At 41.8% G+C, this 12,408-nt stretch overlaps 1 long non-coding RNA gene across 1 annotated transcript in view; it reads right to left on the reverse strand.

Annotated features, from left to right (window-relative positions):
- Window positions 1-709: 709 nt before the first annotated feature.
- The window catches only part of LOC134956644 (uncharacterized), a 110,233-nt gene continuing 98,534 nt past the window's right edge, over window positions 710-12,408 (reverse strand). Inside the window, exon 4 of the long non-coding RNA XR_010186050.1 lies at window positions 710-2,215. This is a non-coding gene — a long non-coding RNA (uncharacterized LOC134956644). The remainder of the gene's footprint in view (window positions 2,216-12,408) is intronic.

Here is a 12,408-nt window from a genome sequence, read left to right on the forward strand (position 1 = left end):
TAAGTGATATCAACTCCCTACTGATTATCCACATTCTGATTGTGTCTCCAAACTACTCACCCAAGCCTCCTCTCGTGGTCTCACCACTATGACCATTGTCTCCAGACTTTGCTCAGTGTCTGCTTTCCACAACTTGCATTTCCCACTCCCTGACCATCATCTGATTTCCTACAGCATGTCCTCCACCACCCCAACATCTCTGGTCTCTAATTCCAACAGGAACACTAAGAAAATTTTCTGCCTTGAATTGTCCACCTATGAAATCAATACAGGAGGGTTGATGCAACTGAGCCACGCCCCATAGGGTGGAAATCGATTTGTCCAACTTTGACTTACACACATCTCTACAAAACTAATCCTCAACCGTAAGCTAGAATGAGCCAGATCCTATCAAATAAAAATATGTATAAGATTTCTGACCACGTAAATTAAAGCAAAGGTGTATATGCGTTAGAACTAGGGAGTGACCTTGCAACATTATCCTCCCCCGTATCTGCTCCCTCCCCACCTTTATTTTAATGATCCTGCAAACCGTACCATTTCATGAGGACGCTACGGTCCTAGAGCAGCAACCCATACCTTTATTGTGGCGTAATCAGCAGGTATACACACATGCATTGCCCTCATATAACACTCATAACGCATGCTTTATATCAGTTGTACAAACAGCTTCATTTAAGGCTGTTTAGTCAGATTGTTGTGCGTTTGCGTACTTTATTTATTTATTAACAGTTTCTTATATGGCGCAGCAAATTCCGTTGCGCTTTACAATTGGAAATAATAATATAACAAAACAATGTTGTAAGAAAACTGGGTAATAACAAACAGTCATAGAGGTAGGAAGGCCCTGCTCGCAAGCTTACAATCTACAGGGAAATAGGCATGTAAAGGATCTTTAAGCTGTATTGCATGTTACTTTTTATACCGTGTCCTTTTGGTATAAGTTCAAGATACCAGCTGTCGGGATCCCAGCAGTTGAAATATCGACGCCGGAATCCCAACACCCGACAGAACACGGGGGCGCCGGAATCCAGAACAAGTAAACATCTTGACAGGGTTACTGTTTGACTGCATGTGAGGGAAGATGGGTGTGTAGGGTTTAAATGCCACCCGGGGGGAGGGTTAGGGTTAGGCACTAAAGGTGGAGGTTAGGGTTAGGCATTAAGGGTGGAGGTTAGGGATAGGCATTAAGGGTGGAGGTTATGGTTAGGCATTAAGGGTGGAGGTTAGGGTTAGGCACTAAGGGTGGAGGTTAGGGATAGGCATTAAGGGTGGAGGTTAGGGTTAGACATTAAAGGTGGAGTTTAGGGTTAGGCATTAAGGGTGGAGGTTAGGGTTAGGCACTAAGGGTGGATGTTAGGGTAAGGCACCCCCGGTGGGAGGTTAGGATTAGGCACCACCGGTGGGAGGTTAGGGTTAGGCACTAAGGGTGGAGGTTAGGGTTAGGCACTAAGGGTGGAGGTTAGGGTTAGACATTAAGGGTGGAGGTTAGGGTTAGGCATTAAGGGTGGAGGTTAGGGTTAGGCACTAAGGGTGGAGGTTAGGGTTAGGCACCCCTGGTGGGAGGTTAGGGTTAGGCACCACCGGTGGGAGGTTAGGGTTAAACACTAAGGGTGGAGGTTAGGGTTAGGCACTAATGTTGGATGTCAGGGATAGGCTGTGGTAAAGGAGGGGTAGGGTTAAGGGGGTAGGGGTTGTGTGAATACTTACCTCACCCCTGTTGGGATCGTGACTATTGGGATGCTGGCATTGGTAGTGTGACCGCTGGAATCCCATCCGCCAGTTTAGTATACCGATCCCTACTTTCTATTTAGTATAGTATGTAAGTAAGTAAAAATGTAAAACAATGAGAAAACAAAAGGAAGCAAAATAGGAAAGCAGTTACTATTGTTACTGTTATTACATGTATTTTCATTTTTATATAATTATAGTAACAGTGACTGTTTATTAGGTGGATGTGACGTGTTTCCCCCAGAATGACCTTTTTAAAATAAAATTCCTTATTTAATAGGAATAGTGCGTATGATGCATCCATTTGTTCTGTGTTTACTGCGTGTCCATCTGGCTGCCACATCCACAGCAGAAGTCACCTCCTGATCTTCTCACAGGCACGTTCCTGGGTATTTTCTCATAATGTCTCATCCTAATACCGCAACGTTATCATGATCTGGACAGTGTTGGAAGTTGGAAACGCGCCAGGATCCAGCACATGGTGCTGAAATATAATTTGAGACCACAAAATGGAAAGTCAAAGGGTTGTTTTTTTTACTATTATTTTATATTTCAGGGTTCATTCATTCACTGGTGTCTAAGTGCTCGTTATGTTCACTGTGGGTGTGTTATAACCAACCTGTGGCCAATTGAAGCTTTCGAAAATATCAAGGGGGAGATTCAAATGTTTGAAAAGTCGGTTGGGTGTCTGTTTTTTCCTGTCTATTAGATAGGAAAAAATAGACTCCCAACTGACTTTTCAAACATTTGAAACTCCCCCCAAGTGTCTGACCAACTGACTCAACGAGTGATAAAATTCATATTGAGTGATAAAACTTGTTGTGTTTGACAAATGGTGCTCCAGCCAATCAGCTCCAAACTGTCATGTGTTCAGATCCTAACTGTCATGTGTTTGAAAACTGACAGTTTGGAGCTGATTAAGACGCTTGCGCAGACTGAATAAAATCGCTCTATGCGTTCTTTTGCTCAGATAGGTCAGACTGAGGAACAGCCCCCAGTTCTAAGAAGGAGTGAAAACAAATCTGCAAATAATTAAAATACTGGCTTAGCAAATACATTTATTATAAATAATATACATCTAAGAATGAAATAAATATATATATATATATATATATATATACTGTTGTATACACCACATTAAAGAAATCTGTAGCTGTCAACATGGAGGAATATTCGCAGCTGAAGGCCATTATTTGAGTGACAATGTGCTGAATTTCCCACCTAATTCTCTATGCACATTTTAGATAACTTTGTACAGTATGTGTGAATATTGTATCATAATGGTTCTATTCGCGCCAGGTACAGCACACCTGACTGCATGTGTCATTTTTAAATTATGTTAGAACGCAAAGCATTGTTATTTTAACATCAATACTTGTTGAGAATAACTTGTCACAGCCTTTTTAATGACTGCTCATATTTCTTTTTCATAGACGGAATATTAATGGTAAACCTACTGTAAAATAACCCTTTTATTGCCAGAGGACAGTGCCAAATTTGCACTTTTGGGTGGCCAGAAAATTTTACTAATTTTTTTAACCTCTTCAGAGATACTGGCACATATGTGTACGTTTACAGTTGTTTCAATTGCAAAACATTTTGGAAGTTTGAACTAAATCGGTTAATATATATATAAAAAAATATTCTTAACTTGAAATGTATTAACTTTTCAATAAAATGTTTTTTAAAATTCTTTCAAATATATATCTCTAAAATTAAAAATTCATCCCTTAATAGGTTAATTTATTCTGACTCCTTAGATGTGTAGGAATTTGAAATATATGTAGATATTGTAATGTAATTGACTTAATTTTATTTTTTTCATTTATTGACTCTTTGAATTTTTATTTTTAATTGTGGTTTTTTATAGCTTGTGTTGTGTTAAAAAATGTATTTTTTACTTTATTTTTAATCGATGTGTGTATTTTTATTTTTAATTGATGTGGTTTTTATAGCTTGTGAATGCTTATATAGGAGCTAGCCATTTCCCAGTACAGCCATCTTTATTTATTAACAACATTTTTAACTTGCAATTCCCATACTCCATAATTTAAAATTCACATGAACACAATAAAAAGGTGCACGTTTGCCATCTGGATGAAGTTTGGAGTGAATTTTATGGCCTCAGCAAACTTTAGGTTATGTGGGTGTCCAAGGTTTTTAATTCCAAATTATGAAAGTTCTAGCACAGATGTCACTCACTTGCATTCCTATGTTAAAACATTCTCAAGAAACTACACACTGGAAAAGATGGTTATTGATCAATGGGTCGACAGACAGAAGGCCGCAAGTCTATGTCAACACCAAGTGGTCAACATGCTCAATGTCAACATGGTGAAAAGGTCGATAGGGTGGAATTGGTCGACACATGAAAATGTCAACATGAGTTTTAAATGTTTTTTTGGTATCAAAATTTCCCTTTCTAATACATATTTCCGTCTGAGAAACCCAGGATTTAATATTTGTACATTTTTATCCTACAATTTAGATAAATCTATTTTTATTTTGAAAGGATCAAAAGAAAGTACAGCAAAGTACAACAAATGACAGAAGTTTACATTGTACATAATATCGATGTTAAAATACAATATCTCCAATCTGATATTTCTAGTGTAAAAGACTAAAGTTTCACTCAATAAGAAACTGTACAAGAAGCATTATTTCATAAAAGTGGAATGCAGACATAATAGTGCAAGGAGATATTATCCTGTAATAAATGTCCCGTCGCTATTACAATAATGAGACAGCATAAAATAAGATACAATGGGGGGTATTCAATTGTTTGAAAAATCAGTTGGGTATCTGTTTTTTCCAATCTAATAGATATGAAAAAACAGACACCCAACCGACTTTTCAAACAATTGAATATTCCCCATTATATCTAAATACTTCAAAGGAAAATAGTAGTATTACACACAAGTTTAGACAAAGGGAAACACATGAGGAAGACAAGGGGTATAGTGACCTGATAGAAGGGTTACACTTTATGCTAGTGTTTAGATTCGGAACATTGAAAGTGTGCTCAAAGTTTTTTCAATCCTTAAAGTTTATTAAAACCGGAACCCCGGCTGGTCAAAGGGGAATGATTTGTAAATATACAACAATATAGAGTTAGATCAGCATAAGATTATTGTACCAGATTTGTCCTCGGAGAATGTGGAGTTGTCTGATATGTTCCTGTAAAGGTACCAATCTGTAAATTCACATATCTTGAATATACCTTGTTTGGTCTGTGCGTCAAGGAAGTCTATAAAAGGTGACCACTTAGAGTAAAACTTTTTTTACATTTTTGTTCAAGTCAGGTAGAGTAACTTTCTTATCAAAATACAGGAGCTGAAGGAGATTAGTCTTAACTTCTGCTGAAGAGGGTGTGGATATTTTTGTCCAATGACATAAAATACATTTCTTAGCTACAATAACTATTATTGTAAGAGGAATCAGGGTGGAACTTCTAAACAGGCTAATGGGTCAGGAGATAAGCCGAGTTGGCATATGTCTTTTATGAAACCTACTAATTTTCCTGCAGTCCCAGAGGCAGTGCACCAACCCACCTGAAGACATTCGACACTTCCAACACTCAACAGTTTCAGAAGCAACCATGTATTATCTTGTGCAGGGGATATATATGCCCTAAAAAAAATTTAATATGGACTTTTTGCAAGTATGACTACTGCAACCTACGCAGTGTGGGATCATAATGCTGAACTAAGTCTCCACTGTCTGACAGGGCAGGCATAGCAACAGACCAGGACAAAGCTGTTTTACATTGACAAATGTCAGCTGATGCATCCACAAACAAGACATATAAATGTTTTGTCTTGTAAGGAACAGATAAGATTCGGATCAATAAAGATATGAGACTATCCTTAATATTTAATTGTGGTTTTGTACAGGTGGATAACATGTAGTGTCTTGCTTGTAAATACATAAAAAACTGATTCCGAGGAATTTCGTATATGTGTTGCAGCTCCGAGAAGGAATATAGTGTGGCTCCAGGATCAGAGACCTTGGAGAAATTACTTAAACCTTTTTCCCTCCACATATAAAAGTTGAATTCGACATTGATGCGGGGAATGAGGGATTGCCCCATAAGGAATATAGGGAGAAGATAGATGATTTGTTCAATTTGATCCAGACATAATATGTATCCTTAAAAGGATATTGGAGAGAATAGTAGGAGGAATATATTTAAGGGGAGACTGTAGTAATGCTGGTGGAGAATATGGGTGAAACAGTACAACATCCAGACCGGGAACTGTGTAGGTAGACCTGTCAAGTAAACAATCGAAAATATATCTAAAAATTATTGAAAGGGAATAAGCCAAAAGGTCGGGAAAACCAAGACCTCCATTTTGGTGGGTCAAAGAAAGTTTAGATTGTGCTATTCTCGATCGCTTGCCTTGCCACAAGTATTTTGTCATGAGACACTTGATATGTTTGAAATCTGCTTTATGAATACTAATTGGGAGCATTTGCATCAGGTAAAACAGTTTGGGAAATATTATACTTTCTATGACATCCAAGCGACCCAGAAGTGATAAGGAAAGATGTTTCCAACCTTCCATGAGTTGAGATATTGTTTGAATGAGCTTGGTGAATTTGGCTTTGTATAGATCAGATAAGGAGGCAGTAATGTGGATTCCCAGGTATTTAATTTGTACCGCACTCAATTTAAAAGCTTTTACCTCGGCCGAATGTGTCTATACTATCCGAAATTTGGAATAATCTCTGATTTATCAAAGTTGATCTTGTAGCCTGCTATTGACCCAAATGAAGATATAATATCTAGAATATTTGGTAATGAGGTAGATGGATTAGAGATGAACAAATGTATGTCTTCAGCGAATAGGGCTACTATCAAAGAAAGTTTCCCTACAAGCATGCCAGTAACCAAAGAGGATTCACGGAGGGCAATGGCTTATGGTTCAATGGCAATGGCGAACAAGTGAGGGGACAAGGGGCAGCCTTGTCTAGTTCCTCTCTGTATAGGGAAGGGAGCCAAGAGGAATCCGTTGCAGGATACTGGAGAATGTGAACTTACATATAGAGTCTTTAGTAAGGCTATAAATTGAGGAGGAAATCCAAATTTATCCAAGGTCTTATATAAATAAGCCCATGTTATGGGTTGGGTATGCATGACCGTCGGTCACCATACCGACACCGGGATCGCAACATCGAGATAGCCAGCAGGGGGGAGGGGGTAATGGCGCAACAAGCCCCTTGCGGGTTTACAACAGGTTCTATTCCCATTTTACCAGGGAATTGTCCCTGGTAGTTGGCATGCCGACTGCCGGGATTCTAAGGGTGCATGACCACCAGTCACATAACTACATCCCCATGTTATCATATCAAAGGCCTTTTCTCCGTCTAATGATAGGATAATAGAAGATGGGGGCAACCGAAAATTGCAAAGATTGGACAGCTGATAATAGTCTACATACATTTAAGACAGAGTGTCGACCTCAAATGAATCCGGGAAGGTCGATGTGTATCAGAGAGGGTAATAGTAATTTCACTCCATTCACTAACATTTTTCTGAGTAGTTTATAATCAGAATTTAACAAAGAAATCAACCTGTAAGATGCAGGGTGCAAAAGATCCCTTCCTAATTTAGAGAGTACTTTGATAATGGCAGAGTTAAAATATAACATTAACATTATTTTTTTATGTAAGAGTAACAACAACCTTGACTTGAACCCGCTTAAAACAGTAGAGATGGTGGTGGACTTTAGAAGGAAAGCAACTGATATGCCCCCGCTTGTGATCACCAGCAGCGCAGTCCCATTGGTGGACTCCTTCATGTTCCTAGGCTCTAAGATCTCCTGAGACCTAAAATGGGGGTCCAACACTGATAGCATCGCAGGAAAGGCGCACGAGAGGCTGTTCTTCCTGAGGCAACTCAGGAAATTCAACTTCCCAAAGAAAATGCTGCTCCTCTTCTACTCTGCAATCGTAAAGTCAGTACTAAGCTCCTCAATCATAGTCTGGTACGGCTCCATCAGTGAAAAAGACAGACGCAGGCTCCAAAGAGTAGTGAGGATGGCGGAAAAGATCATCGGAACTGACATACCCTCTGTTCAAGACCTGTACCAATCCAGGCTCAAGAAACGTGCAGAGAAGATTGCGGGTGACCAGCTACATCTAGGATATGACTTGTTCAAACTGCTACCGTTGGACAGGCGCTACAGGACCATCCCGGCCAAGACTACCAGGCGCTCAAAAAGCTTCTTACCCAAAGCGGTCCACCAGCTGAACAAAGACTAGCATGCCCAAACAAGTAAACTGATAAAGTAACACTACTTTATGTATGTTGTGTGTTATATGATATGCTGTATGATGATATGCTATATGTCCCCCCCCCCTCATGTTGGGTTCCAGTATGAATGGTCGACAATGTTAAAGTCGACACTCATTAGGTCGACCACTATTGGTCAACATTGTCATGGTCGACATGGACTAATGGTCGACACATGAAAAGGTCGACATGAGTTTTTTTACTTTTTTGGTGTCGTTTTATTATTATTATTATTATTATTATCCTTTATTTATATGGCGCCACAAGGGTTCCGCAGCGCCCAATTACAGAGTACATATGCACATAATCAAAACAGGAAAACAGTGACTTACAGTTGATGACAATTTAGGACAAGTACAGGGTAACTAAGCATAAATACACCAGTAAATGACAGAGAAGTTCCAGGTGGCCAAAAAACTGCTTGATTTGGGCAGTTGAGGATTATTAAAGTAAGAAAAGGATAAGCACATGAGGGAAGAGGGCCCTACTCGTGAGAGCTTACAATCTAAGGGGAGGGGTAGACAGACAGGGGTGACACAAATGGGGTACATAGAGAGCGTAGAACAGAGGGTTAGGATGAGATTTGGCTGGGTTTGGTAAAGAAATGGGTCTTAAGAGCCCATTTGAAGTTTTGTAGAGAGGTGGAGAGTCTGAGGGGGAGAGGTAAAGAATTCCAGAGGAAGGGAGCAGCACGTGAAAAATCTTGGAGATAGGAGTGGGAGGAAGTAATCAGAAGACAGGAGAGCCGGCGTACATTAGCAGAGCGAAGAGGACGGGTGGGAGAGTAAAGGGAGATAAGGTCAGAGATGTAAGTGGGAGAGGAGTGGGTGAGTGATTTGTAAGTGAGAGTGAGAAGTTTGAATTGGATTCTGAAAGGGAAGGGAAGCCAGTGAAGGGCTTGTAGGAGAGGGGAGGTGGACGTAGTGCGTTTGGTGAGGAAGATAAGCCGGGCAGCAGCATTGAGGATAGATTGGAGTGGAGAGAGGTAATTGTCAGGGAGGCCAGTTTTCTGCATAAAGTGACGGGGAACCCCAATTAGTGCAATCCAAGTCTGATCAAAGTCTTTGCAATCTTCGGATCCATTAATTTATACAAGTCGCTACCTAGTCCAAATTCCAAAAACTCACGTCGACCTTGTCATGCATCAACCATTGTCATGTCAATCTTTTGTCCATGTTAACCTTTTGATCACATCGACCATATAGTGTCAACATTTTCACTGTCGACGTAGGCAACCCTGTCTGATGGGCGAGGGGAGAGGACATGGAGCCGCATTTTAGTAATCATGGCACCGCCCCACGCAGTCTAAAGCTGCTGTTTGCTGCATTTTAATGCCTGGGAGCTACACGTAATTTTGAGTATCCAGCCGAATGGTCAACAGTTACCATATCAACATTCATAAGGTTGACACAAAAATGTCGACATCAGAATATCAACGTGGTTCACACTGTTGACAGGTACCAGGTTGACATCCTCAAACTGATGACAGGTTCACAATGTTGACATCTGAAATGTGCCCATAACTTTACAACATTTGCAGGAGACCGACAGGGTTAGGAACCGCCGGGAGGATCAGGGTTGGGCAATGGGGAGCCGTTACAGTTAGTCTGTGGGGGGGGGGGGTATGTTTACGGATTAGGGTTAGGGATCGGGGAGAAATACTCACCGGAAAATTGCGGCATCATAAGTCTGCACTGGAAGGGACTGTCAGCACTGCTAGCATTTGCTAGAAGATACTGCCCCTACTGCCAGGAGAAGGACAAAGACCACTAGGCATGGCTTGTTGACAGGTCATTATGTTGATACAGATGGAGCCATCTTCACCTTGGCCTTTAATTAGTGATGTGCACCGGAAATTTTTCGGGTTTTGTGTTTTGGTTTTGGATTCGGTTCCGCGGCCGTGTTTTGGATTCGGACGCGTTTTGGCAAAACCTCCCTGAAAACGTTTTGTCGCATTCGGGTGTGTTTTGGATTCTGGTGTTTTTTTTACAAAAAACCCTCAAAAACAGCTTAAATCATAGAATTTGGGGGTCATTTTGATCCCATAGTATTATTAACCTCAATAACCATAATTTCCACTCATTTCCAGTCTATTCTGAACACCTCACACCTCACAATATTATTTTTAGTCCTAAAATTTGCACCGAGGTCACTGGATGACTAAGCTAAGCGACCCAAGTGGCCGACACAAACACCTGGCCCATCTAGGAGTGGCACTGCAGTGTCAGACAGGATGGCAGATTTAAAAAATAGTCCCCAAACAGTACATGATGCAAAGAAAAAAAGAGGTGCAATGAGGTAGCTGTGTGACTAAGCTAAGCGACCCAAGTGGCTGACACAAACACCTGGCCCATCTAGGAGTGGCACTGCAGTGTCAGAGAGGATGGCAGATTTAAAAAATAGTCCCCAAACAGCACATGATGCAAAGAAAAAAAGAGGTGCAATGAGGTAGCTGTGTGACTAAGCTAAACGACCCAAGTGGCCGACACAAACACCTGGCCCATCTAGGAGTGGCACTGCAGTGTCAGACAGGATGGCAGATTTAAAAAATAGTCCCCAAACAGCACATGATGCAAAGAAAAAAAGAGGTGCACGAAGGTCGCTGGATGGCTAAGCTAAGCGGCCCAAGTGGCCGACACAAACACCTGGCCCATCTAGGAGTGGCACTGCAGTGTCAGACAGGATGGCACTTAAAAAAATTAGCCCCAAACGGCACATGATGCAAAGATAAATTAAAGAAAAAAGAGGTGCAAGATGGAATTGTCCTTGGGCCCTCCCACCCACCCTTATGTTGTCTAAACAGGACATGCACACTTTAACAAACCCATCATTTCAGCGACAGGGTCTGCCACACGACTGTGACTGAAATGACTGGTTGGTTTGGGGGCCCACAAAAAAAGAAGCATTCAATCTCTCCTTGCACAAACTGGCTCTACAGAGGCAAGATGTCCACCTCCTCCTCATCGTCCGATTCCTTACCCCTTTAACTGTGTACATCCCCCTCCTCACAGATTATTAATTCGTCCCCACTGGAATCCACCATCTCAGGTCCCTGTGTACTTTCTGGAGGCAATTGCTGGTGAATGTCTGCACGGAGGAATTGATTATAATTAATTTTGATGAACATCATCTTCTCCACACTTTCTGGAAGTAACCTCGTATGCCGATTGCTGACAAGGTGAGCGGCTGCACTAAACACTCTTTTTGAGTACACACTGGAGGGGGGGCAACTTAGGTAAAATAAAGCCAGTTTGTGCAAGGGCCTCCAAATTGCCTCTTTTTGCTGCCAGTATACGTACGGACTGTCTGACGTGCCTACTTGGATGCGGTCACTCATATAATCCTCCACCATTCTTTCAATGGTGACAGAATCATATGCAGTGACAGTAGATGACATGTCAGTAATCGTTGGCAGATCCTTCAGTCCGGACCAGATGTCAGCACTCGCTCCAGACTGCCCTGCATCACCCCCAGCGGGTGGGCTCGGAATTCTTAGCCTTTTCCTCGCAGCCCCAGTTGCGGGAGAATGTGAAGGAGGAGCTGTTGACGGGTCACGTTCCACTTGACTTGACAAGTGTCTCACCAGCAGGTCTTTGAACCTCTGCAGACTTGTGTCTGCCAGAAAGAGAGATACAACGTAGGCTTTAAACCTAGGATTGAGCACGGTGGCCAAAATGTAGTGCTCTGATTTCAACAGATTGACCACCCGTGAATCCTGGTTAAGCGAATGAAGGGCTCCATCCACAAGTCCCACATGCCTAGCGGAATCGCTCCATTTTAGCTCCTCCTTCAATCTCTCCAGCTTCTTCTGCAAAAGCCTGATGAGGGGAATGACCTGACTCAGGCTGGCAGTGTCTGAACTGACTTCACGTGTGGCAAGTTCAAAGGGTTGCAGAACCTTGCACAACGTTGAAATCATTCTCCACTGCGCTTGAGACAGGTGCAATCCCCCTCCTTTGCCTATATTGTAGGCAAATGTATAGGCTTGAATGGCCTTTTGCTGCTCCTCCATCCTCTGAAGCATATAGAGGGTTGAATTCCACCTCGTTACCACCTCTTGCTTCAGATGATGGCAGGGCAGGTTCAGGAGTGTTTGCTGGTGCTCCAGTCTTCGGCACGCGGTGGCTGAATGCCGAAAGTGGCCCGCAATTCTTCGGGCCACCGACAGCATCTCTTGCACACCCCTGTCGTTTTTTAAATAATTCTGCACCACCAAATTCAATGTATTTGCAAAACATGGGACGTGCTGGAATTTGCCCACATGTAATGCACGCACAATATTGGTGGCATTGTCCGATGTCACAAATCCCCAGGAGAGTCCAATTGGGGTAAGCCATTCCGCGATGATGTTCCTCAGTTTCCGTAAGAGGTTGTCAGCTGTG

The sequence above is a fragment of the Pseudophryne corroboree genome, chromosome 9, assembly GCF_028390025.1.
Source record: "Pseudophryne corroboree isolate aPseCor3 chromosome 9, aPseCor3.hap2, whole genome shotgun sequence".
Classification (NCBI taxonomy): domain Eukaryota; kingdom Metazoa; phylum Chordata; class Amphibia; order Anura; family Myobatrachidae; genus Pseudophryne; species Pseudophryne corroboree.